Source organism: Ursus maritimus, unplaced genomic scaffold (assembly GCF_017311325.1).
Source record: "Ursus maritimus isolate PB19 unplaced genomic scaffold, ASM1731132v1 scaffold_30, whole genome shotgun sequence".
NCBI classification, from domain to species: domain Eukaryota; kingdom Metazoa; phylum Chordata; class Mammalia; order Carnivora; family Ursidae; genus Ursus; species Ursus maritimus.
The window spans coordinates 3,377,249-3,397,026 of NW_024425564.1; the positions used below are offsets into that span (position 1 = coordinate 3,377,249).

Below are 19,778 nucleotides of genomic sequence, written 5' to 3' on the forward strand. Positions count from 1 at the left end.
ACATAAGGAAAGAGTGAATGAGGCCAGCCAAGAAGAAAAAGAGATGAATTCTTCAAAATATAGAACTATGTTGGCTTTTGTGAAGAAGGTTCAAAATATAAAATATTGAAGAATTCTAAAAGTTGAGCATACAACAGAAGCATACCAGCCAAGCTGATTGTAAAGTAAGATTCACTGATCAAAACCCACTTTTAAACTCACTCTCCTGGGGTGCCTGGGTGGCTCAGTCAGTTAAGTGTTTGCCTTCAGCTCAGATCGTGATCCCTGGGTCCTGGGATCGAGCCCTGCTGAGCAGGGAGCCACTTCTCCTTCTTCCTCTGCCCCTCCCCCTGCTCCTGCTTGCTCGCTCTCTCTCTCAAATAAATAAATAAATAAATAAATAAATAAATAAATAAATAAGATCTTTAAACTCACTCTCCTTAAGAGGAAGCCCCATTAAAGGCAGGCTGCCAGCCCCAATGCTGCTGGTTCTGCGCACATCGCATCTCTACACATTCTGACAGCTCTCCTATGCTTGGATCCATCCAACCACCGGCCTTGTTGACCATTGTCAGTGAACATCCCACAGGCCTCACAAACAGAATGAGTCCCCAACAGAACTCCTGATGTGCTCCCCAGAACTGTTCCTCTTCCAGTATCCCCTATCCCTGGGCTGGCATTTCCAGCCACCCAGAATCAGTGGGGTCATCCTTGATCCTCCTTTTCCCTCAAAAGTCTCAATACACCACTATCTGACACCATACACAAAAATTAACTCAAAAGGGATTAAAGACTTGAATGTAAGACCTGAAACCATAAAACTCCTAGAAGAAAACATAGGTGGTAAGTTCCCTGACATGGTCTTGGTTACAATTTTTTGGACTCGACACCAAAAGCAAAGGAAACAAAAACAAAAATAAACAAGTGGGACTACATCAAACTAAAAAAGCTCCTGCACGGCGAAGGAAACCATTAATAAAATGAAAAGGCAACCTATAGAAAGGGAGAAAACATCTGCAAATCATGTATCTGGTGGGGGGTTAATATCCAAAGATATGAAGAACTCATACAACTTGATAGCAAAACCCCCAAACAATTCAGTTAAAAGCTGGGTAGAGGATCTGAATCGACATTTTCCAAAGAAGACATCCAAATGGCCAACAGGTACATGAAAAGATGTCCACATCCTTAATCACCAGAGAAATGCAAATCAAAGCCACAATGAGATATCACCTGTTGGCAAGGCTAGTATCAAAAAGATGCAAAATAGCAAGTGTTGGGGAGGATGTGGAGAAAAGGGAACCCTTGTGCACTGTTGGCGGGAATGGAAATTGGTGTAAATTGGAAAACAGGATGGAGGTTCCTCGAAAAATAAAAAATAAAACTACCATATGATCTAGCAGTTCCACTTCTGGGTATTTGTCCAAAGAAAATAAAAACATTGACTTGAGGGAAAAAAATGGACACATTCAGCATTATTTACAATAGCTTAGACATGGAACAGTGTCCGTGGATGGATGAATGGATAGAGGAATTGTAGTGCATATATACAAGAGGATATTATTTAGCCATAAAAAAAGGAAATCTTGCCATCTGTGACAACGTGGATGGACCTAGACAGTATTATGCTAAGTAAAATAAGTGAAAGACAAATACTATATGGTCTCACTCATGAATGTATATTGAATATAAAACACCCAAAAAACACCCAAACTCATAGATACACAGAACAGATTGTTGGTTGCCAGAGGCACGGGTCAGGGGTCAGCAAAATGGATCAAGAGAGTCAAAAGCTACCAACTTCCAGTTATAAAATAAGTCAGTCATGGGGATGTCATGTACAGCGTGGTGACTATAGTTACTAATACTGAACTGCATATCTGGCGGTTGCTAAGAGAATAAATCTTAAAAGTTCTCAACACAAGAAAACAATCTGTAATTACATATGGTGATGGATATTAACTAAACTAACTGGGGTGATCATTTCGCAATACATACAGATATTAAGTCATTATGTTGTATCTCTAAAACTTAAATATAATGTTGTACGTCAATGATACCTCAATTAAAAACAATTTTAAAAAACGTAAGAAGTCTATGTACCTATTTTGGGTGAGTATCACCTCTCACATCTTAACTACTGTAAAAGCCTCCTAATGCATGTCCTCAAATCAACTCTTGCCTGATTCCTAGGCATTCTGTAATATTGTGTCAGGGTGACTTTAAAAGAAAGTACAGGGGCACCTGGGTGGCTCAGTGAGTTAAGCATCTGCTTTCTGCTCGGGTTGTGATCTTGGGGTCCTGGGATCAGCCCGAGGTCAGGTTCCCCGCTCAGCAGGGAGCCTGCTTCTCCCTCTCCCTCTGCCTGCCCCCTCCCCCGTTCATGCTCTCTCTCTAATAAATAAAATCTTTGGGGGAAAAAAAAGTACAAACCTAAATCCACTACTTCCTTGATCAAAACTCTTCAAAAGCTTTCTATGGCCCTTGGACTCCACCTTGCAGGCAAGGCTGGGAGCGTTACAAACCCCTGCTGCCCTTGGCGCTACCTCTCCCTAGCACGCGCTCGCCTGGAGTCACCGACTTCAGTACTTACCACTGCCTCTTTCACACTTGCCCACACAGGACTTTGGGCTCCAGCCTGGTTTCTGGTTCATGGTGGGGTCTCTGCAAATCCTTGTGGAGGGACTCGCCGGGTCCTTGTGTGCAAGGAGGGGGTGCTGAAGCATCCTGCTGGTAGGACTTCCCTTGCATTGGCGGTTGGCCTACTTGAGCCAGAGCCCATAGTAGTGAAGCCTTGTTCTAGGTTTAGCAGTTAAGATTCTCACTGCCACCCGTCCACAGAATTCTCCTGGATTTGGGATCTGGACTGCCTACTTGGTACTCACTATCTGCCAACTGATCTCGATCAGTGCCGCCCCAACGGTTTTCCTGTCAGGGCACCCAGAGAGAAGGCTGTTTGTACATAGCAGATGCTGCCGCTTGAAGCCAGGAGCGACCAGCTGGGGCTCTGGCAGCCCCAAGGGCTGAGTGGGTCAATATCTTTACGTAACTACAGCCCACTTGTGACACACTGGTTGGAACGTTCTACTTTAGACTTGCCATCCCCACTAGGATTATTCATTCATTCTGCCCATAAACATTTACTGAATGGGCTAAGACCCTACTAGCAGTAATAGGGAACAGTGCTGTAAAGGAGACCGTGTACTAGGCATTTTATACATAGTAACTCATTTAATGCTCATGAGGATATTAATCAATTAAATACTGTTATTATCCTCATCTTATAGTTGAGGGAATTGAAGCCTGAGACACTAAGTAACTTGGCTCAAGGTTGCACAGCTAGTAAGTGGGAGAGGAGGATTTTGAATCCAGGCCATCTGGCTCCAGAGTACGCTCTTAAATACTTTACTGTGTGGCCTAGTACAGAGGTTTTTAGCTAAAGCCACCTGAAAACACTATTTTGGTGTGCAAGCTTGTGCATTTTTCGGAAAAGAAGGGAGTTTAAGATTGTCATGAGAGTCTTACAGGGATTAAAGGCAAACCATTGGTCTAGACAGGAATTCTGGCATCTGACCCGTCTTACCTGGTCTGCTAGGATCCTGGCAGTGACCCCAACCTTGCCCAGAGCCCTGATAACCACAGGCTCTGGGCCTGGCCTCTCTTGGTCTGCTCCATGACTTTCAGTCTTAAGCAGGGGGAGAAATTCCTTTGGTAACATGTTTTTTGTTAACAGGATTGTCAGAATAAGGACACACATGAGACCTAGGTCTGAAAACAAAGCAGATGATAGGTTGAAATGGGCTTACAAAATGGCCTCAAATCTTTATGGCTGGCTCCTCTGGCTGCTGTGGCAACAGTTGGTTTAATTTAGCACATCTGTTAGTCTATTGGGACTTTCTGAGGAAAATCCATGGCACGGTTAACAACACAGGTTCTGGAGTGAGACAGCCTGGCTCTAACCCAGGCTCTACCTCTGTGCAGCTGTGTACCCTTGGGCAAGTAACTGGACCTCTCTGAGCTTCAGATGCCACTTGTAAAAAAAATGGGGCTAATAATAGCACCTTCATCACAGGTTGCTGTAAGGATTAAACAAGGTCACATATGTCAGCATGTAGCACGGTGCTGGCACAGAAGAAGTACCCTAGAAAAACTGGCTCCGAGGAGGAGGGGATGAAGAGGAACGTAAAGGGAAGTGCTTTCGAAGCAACGGGCATTTCTAAAAGGTAGATAAGTAGCGGAAACAGCCCTGGCCTAGAAGTCTGCAGAAATGGCTTCTATTGCTCAATTCTAGCTCCTGTGACTGCCTCCTAAGCTGTAATGTGAAGTGCTGCCCCAGATGACCCTAAAATCCTTTCCACTGCTCGTGCTAATTATATTTACCACAGAGACACTGTTCAAAGCACTCTACCTATATTAACTGTTTTAATCTTAAAAATAACCCTATGAAGAAATAGGTACATTATCCCCACTTTATGGATGAGGTGACTGAGGCTTAGAGGTAGAGTCATTTATTCCAAGGTCCCACAGCTACGAAGTGCGGAAGCCAGTAGTCCAAGCCAGGCTGGCCGGCCCAGGGCCATACCTCTCAGTACCCTATCCGGTGCATGTCTCCCTTCTGCTGATCCAGTGCGACACAAGACACTTGACTATTGATTGTTTAACTTTAGTGTCAGTCACCGTAACTTAGACCCAGTCTTCCTGGACCCGACCACAATGGAAAGAGGGAAAGAGCTGGTAGCCACATTTCCCAAAATAACGCTTCTTAGACTCAAAGAAAACAAATCTCCACTCCCTTACATGTTCTCATGTCCAGGCTAAATATTCAATTTTCCTCCCGAAGCCCATAATATAAACCTTTAAAACAGTCCACTCTGGCTCTCCAACCTTTTCTGATCTCTGGTGCTGCCTTCCAACAGAGCCTGACCTCGGCGGGGGCGGGGGGGACGGTGCTTTGTGGCTACCAGGTGTGTACAAGTGTCTGAGTGCCATTTTTCTCCCTTTCCTTTGTGAAACAATGCTTTCCTCGGAATCCTCTGTGCTGGTACTAAACTAACAACAGCGATACTGGCAGAGCCAGAGAGAGGCTTGTCACTGCCACAGGACGACTGTGACTGCACATTTCCTGCTTGCACTTGACATTTCAGATTCATAACTCCTGTGGCCTTCTGAGCAAGGACAGAGGGGGAGCAGGGGCAGCTGCTCTGTTTTCTCCTTGTAGGGTATAAGGCTTGTCAGCTCCCCAGTGACCTAAGCAGGGTGTAAGGGAGAGACAGACTGGGGATTGTGGGTTGGGGCGGGCAGAGAAGAGCCATGGCAATGGGTAGGGATGAATAGGGAGTACTCCAGACTCTTCCAGAATTTGCAGCCAGCTTCTGTTTGTTGCATTTTAAAATGAACTTAACCTATTGTTGGCTCTGATGCAGGAAAGAGCCGTACTGCTTCATAATATATAAATGTTTCCTAATGTAAAAACGTAAATTATAATTTACTGGGGACAGATAACATTTAGAAAAGCTTTTTGGATACTTCCGATCTTTAGGTCTTTCTATGAAACAAGATGTGCTTCCTCAAAGCAGAAAATTAAGGGCCACGAAAGATGGGTAACTAAATGGCAACCATATATTTGTGTTTCTGCACTTTGGCACGGTTCGGATCTCATCTGACCCATACCCAAGCTAGGCTGCCTTGCCTAAAGGCACCTGTTCACTCTTCCATCATTTTCTGCCAACCCGAACTCCTCGGACATTTGGAACAAGGCTTTCTGTGCTCCGCTTCAGCCAGCGCAGAGGATAACTGTTATTTAAAAGCCCCCCTCCCCCCACCAAAAAAAAAGAAAGAAAAGAAAAAAAGAAAAAACCAAAACATTTGCTTGGAAAGCGAAGAATGTTCTACTTGGGGGGGGGCATGGAAGACTTAATTGTCACTCAGAAAATCCCTCATTTGGAAATAAACAAAACTTCTCAGAGAGGACAAAGTGACATTAGGTCGGGAGAGACAGAGGCTGAGAGAGTCAAGTGGCAAACAAATACGAACCAGATTTGGAAGAGCTGTAGTAAAATGATTCCGTATTTGTTATTATAGAAAAGACTTCAATGCACACACAAAACACCTAGCGAAACAGGCTTGGTTCTGTGGGTTTCCAAACACTAAAGAGAAAACAGGAAATTAGTAACAGAAACTTGCATTAACATAACACATATTTAAAACATCAGCTAAACATCTCTTTGCAAAAGGCACACTGATTTTAAAAGCCCAAATCACTTTTTAGTATGGTTCCTATTTGGCTACTACAATTTTTATAGATTTGAATTAGTCACAGAAAAGAGAGTAATTAGGCAAAGTGGATTATTTTTAATTCCAAAAGGGCAATGAAAATGAAGACCCCTTTAGTGCAGAACAGAATTCATTTAAACTAAAACAGGTAACTTTAAAAACCTAATTTTCAGTCCTAATTTAAGGTGAATTTTAACACCTTAGTTTATAAACACTGAACACTGAATCATGGTTGAGTTTCAAACCCACCTTCAGTCCATGAAAAGAAAAGTCCACAATAAAGTCATTCTAGAAGGTAATCCTAAGGGCGTGCTTTATACCAATATGCAAATTAATACAGATACTATCAAGTTACATCTGACTTGTTTCTGGAATTCAACTTGGGGTCACTGATGGCTTGTGAAGGGCTATTTTTTTTTTAAGATTTTATTTATTTGTCAGAGATAAAGAGAGTGAGAGTGAGAGAGAGCACACAAGCAGGGGGAGCAGCAGGCAGAGGGAGAAGCAGGATCCCCGCTGAGCGAAGAGCCTGATGCGGGACTCTATCCCAAGATCCTGGAATCATGACCTGAGACAAAGGCTTAACCAACTGAGCCACCCAGGTGTCCCTTTTTTTTTTAGATTTTATTTATTTATTTGACAGAGAGAGTGCGGGCACACAAGCAGGGGGAGAGGCAGGCAGAGGGAGGGAGAAGTAGTCTCCCCACTGAGCAGAAATCCCAGGACCCTGGGATCATGACCTGAGCTGGACGCAGATGCTTAACTGACTGAGCCACCCAGGTGCCCAGGGAAGAGCTATTTAAAAATGAAACATGCCATCAGCCAGGAGGAGGGACTGGATCATCATAGTTACTTAAGAGCATCATGTTATCTAAAAATATCACCCCGGGACTAAAAGGTTAAATCAGTTGATCAAAATGGAACAATATCCAAATCTCAACTAGGAAGAAAAGGCAGTTTTCTCTTTTGAAGCAAAAGAAAATCAAGTCAAAAGAAGAGTTAGTTTTTTTAAAAAATCAGTATTAAAGGAAAATATTAAAGAAAATATAAGACAGGATATTAAAAACACATGCAACTTAAATATACACTTAAAATGGATAAGATGGTGAATTTTATGTCACGTGTATTTTACCACAATAAAAAACATCAGGTGGGAAAAAACCCCCCCACACGACACATACAAACTTCCAGGAACAGTGTCAAATTCCCACTGGACAAATAAGGCTACAGTATGAATTCATGCAAGGACAGACAATAGTAGTAAATAAATAATACAAAAAAGGTTTACCCTCATTGGTAATTAAAGTACAAGAAAGAATAATCATGGCGGTATTATACTTATCCCATCACCATAAATCAAAGTAAAAGTATTAACATCCAACAGACAATGAGATACCACTACACACCTATCACGAGAGCCCAAAGTCAAAGCAATGATAACACTAATGATGGCAAGGATGTGGAGGAACAGGAACTTTCATGCGTGGCTGGTGGGGATGAAATGGTACTGTGGAAGGCAGCTTGGCAGTTTCTTACAAAATTTAACAGCCTTACCAAAGGATCCAGCGTTCCTACTCCTAAGTGGGTTGAAAACTTACGTCCACAGAAAACCTGCACATAGCTGTTTACAGCAGCTTTATTCATAACTGCCGAAAGCTGGAAGTAACTTAAGATGTCCTTCAATAAACAGTGGTACATCCAGACAATAGAATATTTTTCAGTGATAAAAAAGAAATGAGCTATTAAGTCATGAAAAGACATGGAGGAAACTTACATGCATTTTGCTAAGTGAAAGAAGCCAATCTGAAAAGGCTACACACAGTATGGTTCCAACTATACGACTTCTGGAAAAGGCAAAACTATAGAGACAGGAATAGTATCAGTGTTTGCCAAGGGTGTGGGGGGGGGTGGGAGAGGACGGATGCACAGATGGAGCGCAGGACATTTTTAGGTCAGTGAACGGTTCTGTAATGCTGGACATACACCTGACATTATGTATTTGTCAAAACCCATAGAATATACAGCACAAAGAGTGAACCACAATGCAAACTATGAGCTTTAGTTAATACAAATGCATCAATATTAGTTCATCAATTGTAGCAAATATACCACACTAACGCAAGATGTTACTAATGGGGAAAACTGGGAACGGCGGGGGGGGCGGTAAATGGGAACTCTGCATTTTCTTTTCTTTTTTTTTTAAATTACTTTAAAAAATATTTTATTTATTTATTTGTCAGAGAGAGAGAGAACACAAGCAGGGGGAGTGGCAGGCAGAAAGAGAAGCAGACTCCCTGCTGAGCAAGGAGCGGATGCAGGACTCTATCCCGGGACCCTGGGATTATGTCCTGGGATCATGTCCTGAGATGAAGGCAGATGCCTAACCAACTGAGCCACCCAGGCATCCCTCTTTTTTTTTTTTTTTTTAAGATTTTATTTATTTTATTTGAAAGGGAGAAAATGAGTGAGAAAAATGAGTGTGAGAGCATGAGCCAGGGGAGGGGCAGAGGGAGAGGGAGAAGCAGACTCCCCACTGATTAATGCGGGGCTTGATCCCAGGACCCCAGGATTATGACCTGAACCGAGGGCAGACGCTTAACCAACTGAGCCACCCAGGTGCCCCGGGAATTCTCTGCATTTTCTACGGAATTTTTCTATAAACCTAAAAATGCTCAAAGAAATAAAGTCTGTTAATAATTAAAAAATATATATATGTGTGTGTGTGTGTGTGTGTGTGTGTGTGTGTGTGTATCTCCAACCATCAATGTTGGCAAAGCCAGGAGGCAGGCACAAATGGGCCTTGCAGACAGTGCTAGAGACTGCTTCAGGTTCTCCAGAGGACAAACCATCAATGCTTAACCCCACCAGGGAAGGTTCAGGATCTGAGATCTAAGAACCTCGTCTTCATAATTCATTCCACAAAAGCAATGCACAGAAAAAAGCACTACTTGCACAGGATGCTTGTTTAAGCCTTTTGGACAAGAACCATGAAGACCATCTGGATTAATGGAGGAAAGTGAACAAAGGAACACTAAGTGAAACAAGACATAAGGTTGCACACTCTTCCAGTTCCAACTTACAGACACCTTAACTCCAAGTGAGGCGAGAGCAAAAGAGGCCAAAAAGAAACGAGCAGGTGTACTAAAAGGAAGGGGTATAACCTTTAAAAAAGATAAAGTCGCTGAAATGAAAGAAACCAGCATGGAGCTGAGAGGCACTTCTCTACTGGATATGAAACGCATTTGCTTGGTTGCCAGCTCCTCCCTCTTGGGTCTCCCTTTATTCCCTCCCAGCCCTCCCATCACTAGCTGCACCTCGTCCCTGCCAAGTCCTGCAGAAAAAGACATCTATTTCACCTTTAATTCATGCCAGTCTAAGGACTGAGGTAGGGAACTCCTTCCTCTAGGCTTTTCCTTTCTTCTAACCACCAGAGGTCTGGCGACTATTTTTTTAAATGCTATATTCCTCAAACTGTGCTGTGCTGTGCTTTGTATGTCTTGCGGAATAGAGTGTCAAGGTGGGGTCCCATCACTGAGTATGCTATGTTGCTCTGCAGGTGATCTGTATATATTTTTTAAAGATTTTATTTATTTATTCGATGGAGAGCAAGAGAGTACAAGCAGGAGGCGCAGCAGAAGGAGAAGAAGCAGCAGCTCCCTGCTGAGCAGGGAGCCTGATGTAGGGCTCGATCCCAGAACGCTGGGATCATGACCTGAGTTGAAGGCAGACGCTTAAACGACTGAGCCACCCAGACGCCCCAGTGATCTGTTTATTTTTAACTCAGAGCAATGTCTACGACGCTGTGGGGCAAACTGGCAGAGTCTTCCACTGCTGGGGGAGTATACACTGGTATGACCTCTGTGTAGGGCAATTTGGCAGTATTGATCAAAAGTACAAATGTACCTACCATCTGACCCAGCAATTTCATGTCTAGCCTGCAGGAAGACGTATGTGTGTGGAAAGTGGCACGGGTCTAAGGTTAGTCATGGCACCCCTGTACATAGTAATAGCAAAAACAGGAGAAGTAGCATAAATGTCTATCAATATGGAACTTCTACACGATGCAGACATCAGTAAACGAGGAGTCCTTACATACTGACATGCCAAGATCCCCAAAACATATTAAGTAAAAAATAAAAAAAAAAAAAAAGGGAAGGTATAAAACAGTGCCTTCGGTATGCCGCCACCGGCATACAAAAATCTGTGGCAAGATGGTCGGGAAATGACTAACTAGGGTTGCTTGCAGAAGGGTAACCAAGTGACTGGGGAATAGCAACGCAAGGTTGACTTTTCAGTGCACTTAGGCCTCGTGAATGTATTATCTACGTTAAAGGAACAAATACAAATACATGAATAAAAGAAGAAAGTCTGAAAGCATGTCTTGCACTCCTTTTGTTGGCTTCAAGAATAGCTGATCCTCTATTCATGAGGCTTGGCTAGTTCAGCGCTGACAGCCCAGACTTGAGGTTATAGGTTTGTAGCAAAACCACATCTGAGACCTTCGCTTCACAACTCATGGATCACATGGAAAGGTGATGAAGCTGAGCGTGAGGCAACAGCGAATCTCCACAGGACCCGAGACCATGCTGGCTCTAGCACATGTGGCCCCGGCCTGGTCACAAGGGGGGGTCCAGCCGAAGTCGTGGCTGAGCGGGGGCTGCCTTTCTCCCTGTTTCTGTGGCCTCAAACAGGACGTCCTAAGTTGAGAGGATGATATTCTCAGACAGAACTCTGATCTCAGGGACACCCCCCACATCTAAGCCTCGGGTTGGTTCTGCAGTCTCACGGAGCTCCCATTTCCTTGGGTCTTACTCTATGGGTGTCATGCTTTATCAACTATCCCATGGCAGCAGGGACTTCCAATAATGCAGTGAGAAACAGTACCAAGCTAGCAAGTTACATCTGGGCATCTCAGAGATGAACCATTTACTGAGGGCAAGCTCGGGGCGAATGTTGACCTTCCGGCTGGTGACAGTCTAATGTGCTGTGAGGCTTTGAACATCATATCCAACAGCCCAGATCTTTTTGATTCTGGGCTCTAAGTGAGGAGCCTAAACAGGCCCTGCGCTTCTTACCAGCAAAACAGAGACAACTGCATAGGATCCAGGAGACCCTCACGTCAACACCCACTTCTCTACCTTCACTAAGAGCTGCCAGGGCAAGGGGCATGTGACGTTTTGTCAGTAGCTTAAGGCCATCGGTTAATGAAAAAGGCTTTAGCTGAACTTGGATTTTAGTTCAGTGGTTTTGTTTCACTCACCAGGACAAAATTTCTCCATTCTGTTAAATGAAATTTGATGATTACATATCCACCCTAAACAAATTTTGTGGGTGACCTGTCAGTGAAGATGGGCTGTATCCTGTACTCTTGTTTAGCTGATCAGAGACTCTCCCTACAATATAAACACTGACATCTAAATGACACAAGGATAAACACGGCACAGCGATTGTGCTTCCAGATGCAGTGACAGGATTACTCTGCCACGGTGTGTGTCCTCCTTAAATCGGGACTCTTCTGGGAGAAAAAACCACACTCCTACTTTCTGTTATACTGCTTGTAACTTACGTTTCAGGACAGCATGTGTTTTGGCGTAATCAGCACCTAACAAAGAATGTGTCCCCGGACACTAAATGAGCAATACCATTAGACCACATAGCTTACTGAGCTCTTTAGCTCAAATCTGAATCCTAAATCAGCTCCACGTACTGTGAATGAGCTCTAATGGAGACTCCTGAGGCCAGATTTGAAACCATCTACAGAACTAGGAGCTCCTGAAGAGAAGATCCTAGCAGAGGGGTAGATGTTGAGTGAAAGAATGAAGGAGGGAAGAAACGGAGTCCCACCGCCCCAGCTCTTCCCCAGCCCCAGCTAGGAGGACCACGTTCCCTCACTTGGAATATCATCTTGCCTCATCTCCGACATCCATATTCACTTTTCTCCCAGACCCAGGTCAAGCACAGGCTTTCCCTGGCTAATGTCACAGCCGACCACCAGACTCTGGCCTGCTTCCTCTGCACGTAGCAGCGAAGCTGCACGGGGGAGCTAGTCTGTAGGGTTCCACGAGGGCACAGATGCATCTTCCCTGTCACTGTATCCTCTGTGTCCAGCACTCACTGGGTGTTACTTCAGCGAAGGAAGGAATCTGACGACCAACACTGCTACCTGGTGTAGGGCTCAGCAGTTTTCAAAATGCTCTCAGATATACAGATAGGTTATCTTGTTGACTCTGAGCACTAATTCACTGACTCTCACAATGGGTGTGGGCTGAGAAGAGAGCTCGTTTCCAGTCTAATGCAGTCATTTTGCAGATGAAGATCTGGAGGCCAGAGCTGGGGGACGGAATTCCAAAGGCTCACGCAGCTAGCTGGAGGCAAACCGGGCCTCACACCTGAACTGCCAGTGTTCTTCCAATGTACTGCCCTGTCTCTTGCTCAGGAATAGTGTTCTTTCAGCTCTCAGGTGAGCAGAAATTTCCGTATGTCTAACAGACTTGTCCATCCAGCTGCTTATGCAACATCTCCATGTCCCCAAACACCTGAAACTTGACACATTCGCAAGTGAACTCTTTATCCATCCCTTCTCACACCCTGCCCCCTCCTCCAGGCTCCCCCATTTCAGTAAATGGTAACTCCATCCTTCAGTTGCTCAGGCCGAAAATGAGGAGCCATCCTCACCTTCTCTATTTCTTTCGCATGCCACATCCAATCCATTGGCAGAATCTGCTGCCTCCTCTTTCAAAATATAACCAGAATCCAACCACTTCGCACTCTTCCACTGCTTTAACTTTGGGTTCAAGCCATCGGCTTCCCTTGCCTGGACTCTTACCGTAGCCTCCTAACCGGCTTCCCTCCTTCCACTCTTGCCTTCTACAGGTTATTCTCACCAAAGTAGCCAGAATGATCCTGAATGTCAGATCACGCCACTTATCTGCTTAGAACCTTTCTTTCAATGGCTCCTCTCCCATGCTGCACAATAAAATCCTGACATGACCTGCCACCAACCCACTCCCACCCCCACATCTCCTGCTCTGTTTCCCTTCTTACTCTATGGCAGCCAGACCAGCTGGCGTCTTCATGTTCCTCGAATATAGACTATACGAGGCATACTCCTGCTCTGGGAACTTGCTGTTCCCTCTGACCGGAATACATTTCCCCCGGATATATGCTTGACTCACTGCTTAACTTGTTACAGGTTTTTGCTCAAATGTTACCCTTTCAATGAGAACTTCCTTAACCACCCTATTTAAAATTTAACACCCTGACTCCTGGTACTCTCTCCCTTCTCTGCTTAATTTTCTCAACATAAGATTTTACTTATTTATTTGTTTATTGTATGTCTCTCCCTAAGTCCTGAAACTTTGTCTTACTCGCTTTTTTTTTAAAAAGATTTTATTTATTTATTTGAGAGAGAGAGAGACAGCCAGTGAGAGAGGGAACACAAGCAGGGGGAGTGGGAGAGGAAGAAGCAGGCTCCCAGCAGAGAAGCCCGATGTGGGGCTCGATCCCAGAACGCCGGGATCACGCCCTGAGCCAAAGGCAGACGCTTAATGACTGAGCCACCCAGGCGCCCCCTTACTCGCTGTTTTAACTCCAGGTACTGAAAACTACCTGGTCTCTAGCAGATAGTCAGCAAACATTCGTGGAGTGAATGAATAAGTGAGTGAATGAATGAATATTCATATCTTTAAGATCACCCAGTAATCTGAAGGCCTTTGGCCAGAAGGGGAAGACCCTAGTTGGGATCTGGTGTCTCCTTCACCTCCCACCCCTCACACTGCCTCACCTTCTCAGGTTCAGGGCAATAGGTGCTTACTGCCAGCATGTTACAATTTCTGGGCCACTGGTACAAAATTCTGCAGGGTGCTAATTTTTGCATTTACCATCCTGCTATCTCACAAACAGAAGAGGTCAGGGATAGGTTAGACTAAATATACTACTTAACCTAGATAATAGTACTGACTCAGTAACATTTGTGTTGAGGTGTTTTCCAAGGAACATTGCTAAGTTTGCACTTGTTCACCTAGCTTTTTTTTTTTTTACTTCTATTATAGATTTCAAACATACGCAAACCTAGAAAGAATAGTGTAACATGTCCCATGAACCTATACTCAACTTCAACAACTGCCAACTTTTTGCCAATTTGATTTCCCCTATTCCCTGGTTGTCTTCGCAACCCCCAGTAAATATTTCACCAGGCTGTTTTCTTGAGCTGGTCTGTATATAACAGACCCTGGCCTTGTTACCATTGTGTTCTAGCCACTAGGGTAACCAATCCCTCTAGTCTTAGCATATATACAGTAAAAAACCAGCACTCACGCCCATTCCCCCAGCCGACCAATGACTGAAAAAGGAAGTGTCCAAATTCCAGACTGTTTAAATCAAGAGACTTGCCCATTACTCCTCTGCAGGGATTTGGGGATGGGGGTTGTTGTGGCTACAAAAAGAACACAGACATGAGCTGTTTTTACTTGTTTCTACCTGACGCAGAATTTGAGTGAGTTCATTCAATTCAGTTAGTATTTAGACTACCTCATAATGTAAGGGACCAGATTAAGGTGACGGAAGACAAAGGAAACTCAGCCTCTGTTCTCAAGATCACTATGGGGCTGGGGAGTGAGTGAGAAGTACACAAATAACTAAGATCCATGGCAGACTATGTCCTGTGTCCTAAGAAAGATCAAGCAAGCCTAAGGCAAAAGCTTCTTTCAAAAATCAATTTGTAGACCCCAGGGTTTACCCCTTCCTTAACTCTAGGTTTGTCCTCTGCTGTTACTTATTGCTATACAGCCAACAAGAACATTATAGGGACCTGGCAATTTGGTGACTCACAGAATAGACCTGGGGATGTGGATCTTTAATGTCACATTTTGCTATTCACCATCCAGTGTTCCGGTGGGAGGGAACTGGAAAGTCCTCCCAAAGCTTGGAAAACAATGGGGCTAATTCAATGCCGGCAGAAGCTAACACCCAAAGCATTCTACCTTGAGGGCACAGACACAAGCAGCTTCAGAAACTGAAGAGGATCATGGGAGTGTGTCAAGGAGACAAGGCTAGATCAATTCAGGATTTCCAAGATCTCTCTCCTTGCCACCTAAAGGACGGTGATCTTGGTGACCTATGATCAGAAGTTCCCAGAGAAGAGTGTGGTTCTTTGGACAGACCAAAGAGGCCAATGAGGTTTGGCCAGACAGTGCTGTGTATGAAGGTAGGAGAGCTGAGAGTGGCAGGGTCATTCATGGGGCCCTGGAGTTAGATGCACAGAAGAGTGGGAAAAAAGGAGCAGAGGTGAGATGAGAGGGACATTTGCATCATAACTGATGTTACCAAAATTGGTGAGGTGAGGATGGCTGGGAGAAAACTAAGAGGAAGGATAGGAAAAGGCACTGTGAGAAGGGCAGGGATCCAGGGAGAGGGAAAAGGAGGAAGACAATTCGGTTTGAAAAGGAGTTCACTGATGACAAGGAGGAGGATGCCACGAGATCCGGGAATATGGGAGGCAGGAACTTTTAGGATACTGTGCAGAATGTGAAGAGGACGGACCTTAGAATGGGAGCATGTACAGGTTATGAAAGATGGGTTCACAATGGGATGGAAGGGCCTCATTTCACTGAAGCTGGGGGAAGGAAGTCACTAGATAAAGGGCTAATTAGATGAAGGCTCTGGGTAACAGGACTTGGCAGAGGTTGGTAGAAGGGAGGCAGCTAGAACACTGAGAAGAGACTGAAAATAGGAAATCATATGAGGAAAGACTACTGGGCTAGAGGGTTTTAGAGCATCTGAATTCCTGGTGGGGAAGGGACTTAGCAGGATGAGTGGGTTTGGGGTCAAGTGCCAGTGAAGTGGCAGTCCCCTTAGGGTGAGTGAGATAGTGGAGTGAGGGCTGTGTGAGGATGTGTGAACAAAAGATGAAGAGAGGTATTAAGGTGCAGGGGTCTCACGGCACATGGAAAGTGGGTGGAAAGGGGTGGAAAGTCATGAATAATGAATGGGTTGAGGAAGTCACTAAGCCATGGGGCAAAGGGTAACAGAAACCTTGGGGGTCATGGATAAACTGATATTGGGCTTAGGAATCATTAGAAAGTAAGGAACAGGGAGCTCAGGGTGACCTAGAAAACTCCAGGTTTGGGGCCAAGAGGTAGTGGAGCAAGTGGGTTTTGAAGACTGTGGGCTCAAATACTCACTCTGCTACTTATCTGTTTCACGTTCTTTATTTATTTGAAACTAAACCAAACCAACAGAAACGGGAAATGGTGGTGGATATAGTAATAATCACCTCTTGGGGTTGTTGAAAGGGAAATTTAATTTATACATATAAAGCATGGCACACAGTAGGTGCTCAGCCAGTCATAAGTAAAGGATGAGGTAAAGAATCAGAGAAGGAGGAGGCCACAGCAGAGATAAGAGAATGGGGATTCCCAGAGCTCAGGGGTAGAAAAGTAATACACTGCATGGGCCCTGTCTTCTCTGTTGAAACCCTAGCACCCAGGACAAAGTAAGACCCATAGGAGCCTCTCAGCTTGTAGTTAACGGTTCCCATGGGCCAGGTATGATGCCGGGTGCTTTGTATGCACCATCTCAGGCAAGATTATTACCCTCTCTTAGCAGAGGTGGAGGCTGAGGGTTCAGAGAGGCTAAATGGTAATGCCTGAGGTGCCACAGCTGAAGAGCCAGAGTCAGACCAGAACTGAGGTCTTTTATTGCATCAATGCCCCTAGCTGAAGCACTCTGCGATCCTGCCGTGCAAACATGTTAACTGATGGGGCCTGATCAAGGGAAATGGGTATGGACTATTAAGAGTGTAGGGGGCCACAGAGTGAGGGAATAAGGTTCATGAAGCAACTGGACCCTGAGGTGAGGTTACAAGAGTAAACTTCTAGGGAGGGTACAAAAATGACTGCAAACAAACATTATCTTGACTGAGAACTGCAGAATTTCACAGCTGGAAGGAAACTCTGAAATCACTTAACCCAGCCTTATCACAATACAGATGACAAGCTGAGGCCCAATGAGGAAGGGACCTGTCCCAGGTTTCCAAAGCACAATGGTGGCAAAGCCGGGACTTGAGTCTGGGGTCACAAACTCAATCCAGAATTCTTTGATGCCTCCAACTAGTACTACTACTTCATATTCATCCCTACATCTTCCTGGGCACCAACATGGTGCCAGGGCACTTGTAAGTCATGTGCTGATTGACACTGAGGGTGCAGAGAGGGATGTCGGTGGGGGTGATTTTAGGATGAAGGGGGAGCATGGAATGAGGATCATGAGGTTACAGGGCAAAGAAGGGATTGTTAGATATTAAGGGTTACGTAGATGACTGGGTGGGAAACTACTGGAGTAGGGCTTTAGAGTTACCAGGAAAGGTTTGAGGGGAGCCACCAAGTTTGTGGGCGAACACAGGGTAGAACCGTGGGAGTTACCGGACCAATGGGGTCACTGAGAAGGTTGGGGGGTCACCTAGGAGGGGCTTGAGGGTCTCGGGTCTTGAGTCACTGGATTAGAACTGAGGGAGTCACTGGGTTGTTGGGTGCCTGGGCAGAGGTGGGGAAATTCCTGGATTGACAGTCAATGAATAAGAATTGAGAATTACCTGGCGGGGTTTTAGGGTCAGTGGGTGGGGTGTAGGGTCACAGAGGTGGAGGCGGGCGTGGGGTTTGGGAGCCGGAGTGGGGTTTAGAAGTCCTGGGGGAGGAGTCGCAGGGCGGAAAGAAGGGGCAGAGATGGGGGCCTGGGCCCCGGGTGGGGGAGGGGCTTGTCGCCGTCTAGCCGCCCGGGACCTGGGCTAGGACCGGAGGAGGGTGGGCACGCCGAGCTCCGGGACCTTCCCCGGGGCCTACGCCCGCCCGTCCTCCCACCTGGGCAGTGGACCCACTCTTCGCAGCCACCAACCTGACAGCTCCCGAGGGCGACTCCGCCGACAGACCGCCATGCACCGGGCCCGCAGCGCCCCGCAACCTGCGCCTGCGCCATGGCCCGCCCGCGCCGCGCTTGCGCTTGCTGCGCGATATCCACGGGTTCAGGCCGCCGCACTTTCCTCCTCGCAGCGCCCTCTACCGGGCCCCGGAACCCGTATAGAAAATACAGGGCACGCTCCACCGCGCGTCGCCGCGGCAGCCGTCCCTACTTATCGGTTCCCGGGACCTGAGGCCCCTAGCGCCGGGCCCGAACATGCCCCCGGGCCCCGTAGTCGCCCCCGGCCGGTGACGCACGGCCAGGAGGCCCAGCGCCCGGGGGAGGGGCGTGATGACGTCAGGACGCCTCGGTCAGGGCCTGGCGCGGCTGGCGAGCCGGTCGTCGCTATAGCAATGGGGAGCAGCCACCTGTCCCTCCGAGGGACTCGGTCCACCTGAGGTCTGAGGCGGCAGCGGGGAGGAGCCCGAGGCCCCGAGGGCTCGGCGCTCTCTAGTCGGCTGCCTGCAGGCGAGAAGGGCGCTTCGGGAGCCGGGGGGGACAGGAGGGTTAGGTTGTGAGGGAAGCCGTTCCCGCGGGTCCCACTGCCCGCCCTGGGGCTGCGGACCTTCTCCTTGGGGTTCAGAGCCCCGGGGCTTCCTCCTGCGCCTAACCGCCCCGAAGCGCTTTACTGTGCGCAGTCCGCAGGCACTGCCTACGATCTTCGAGCCAACCCCCTGAAGGAAGCAATTGCAGGTATTAGTAGCTCCTTCTCGAAAAGGACGTCATTGAGGAGCCCTGAGGGGCGCCCTGACGGCCCTCGTGGGTTCTCTCACGCTCATTGCCCCGTCAGCCCCACTCGCAGCCTTAAGGCCAGCTACTCCCCACTGTAGGCTCGCCTCGGGGTGAGCAAAACCAAGCCCTTTTGCAATTTCCCCCTTCCAGAAGGGAGGGGCTACGTTTGGGGAATTTGCAGAAATCCACGGAAAAATTAAAAGGGAGTGAGCTTTTGGTAAAACGTTAAAAATAACAGAGGAGTTAGATAAGGAACTGGCAAAGGTGGCTTCCTAGGAGAGGAATTGGGTGCCTGGAGGAATGAGGTGAGAAACTTTTCCCTCTCCTTTTAGACTTTAACTTTTTTTTTGTATCCTCCCTCCCCTCACCCCAAAAAATTTAACTTAAAAAAAAAAAAGAATTTTCAAAGGAAGTATTCCGATAAAATAGAAACATTTACAAACTACAGGGTTTGGGGCCTGTGGTAGCTAACGATGCCATTGAGGGCACTGACAGCTTCTTTCCTCCCCTGTCAAAAGAGTTTAACCAGAAAGCTCATTTTTCAGTTTTAGGCATTCCCTCTTGCCAATCATTTGTTTTGACACAACCTTTCCAGAGGTGGGACTGGGGCCAGAGTTCTCTCAGGTTCTCAGTTTCAGTGGGCAGTGAGTGACAATTGATGGCCCATGCTTATGGTTAATAATTGAGCCTTTCTATACCTCCTGGTGTAGAAATAAACAGCCTGACCACTGTGGTGGTCTTTCTGTTCCTTTTTGGTGGAAGTTTGGCAAATTACTTTACATACCTGCAGAGAGAATAAATAGCATGTCCTGTAGCATAAACTCCTGGTTAGAAATAGAGCA

At 46.2% G+C, this 19,778-nt stretch overlaps 1 protein-coding gene across 5 annotated transcripts in view; it reads right to left on the reverse strand.

Annotated features, from left to right (window-relative positions):
- ZNF76 (zinc finger protein 76) overlaps positions 1–19,778 on the reverse strand; it is a 35,139-nt gene that overhangs the window by 14,463 nt on the left and 898 nt on the right. The window contains exon 1 of one of the 5 annotated variants that reach the window (XM_040644724.1): positions 18,142–18,163. The exons of 3 other annotated variants lie outside the window; for them this stretch is intronic. The gene's annotated coding sequence lies outside the window, so the exon portion shown is untranslated. Of the gene's footprint in view, positions 1–6,012; positions 6,034–18,141; positions 18,164–19,778 lie in introns of those variants that run through there. One more of the 5 variants, XM_040644725.1, reaches the window with a different exon arrangement.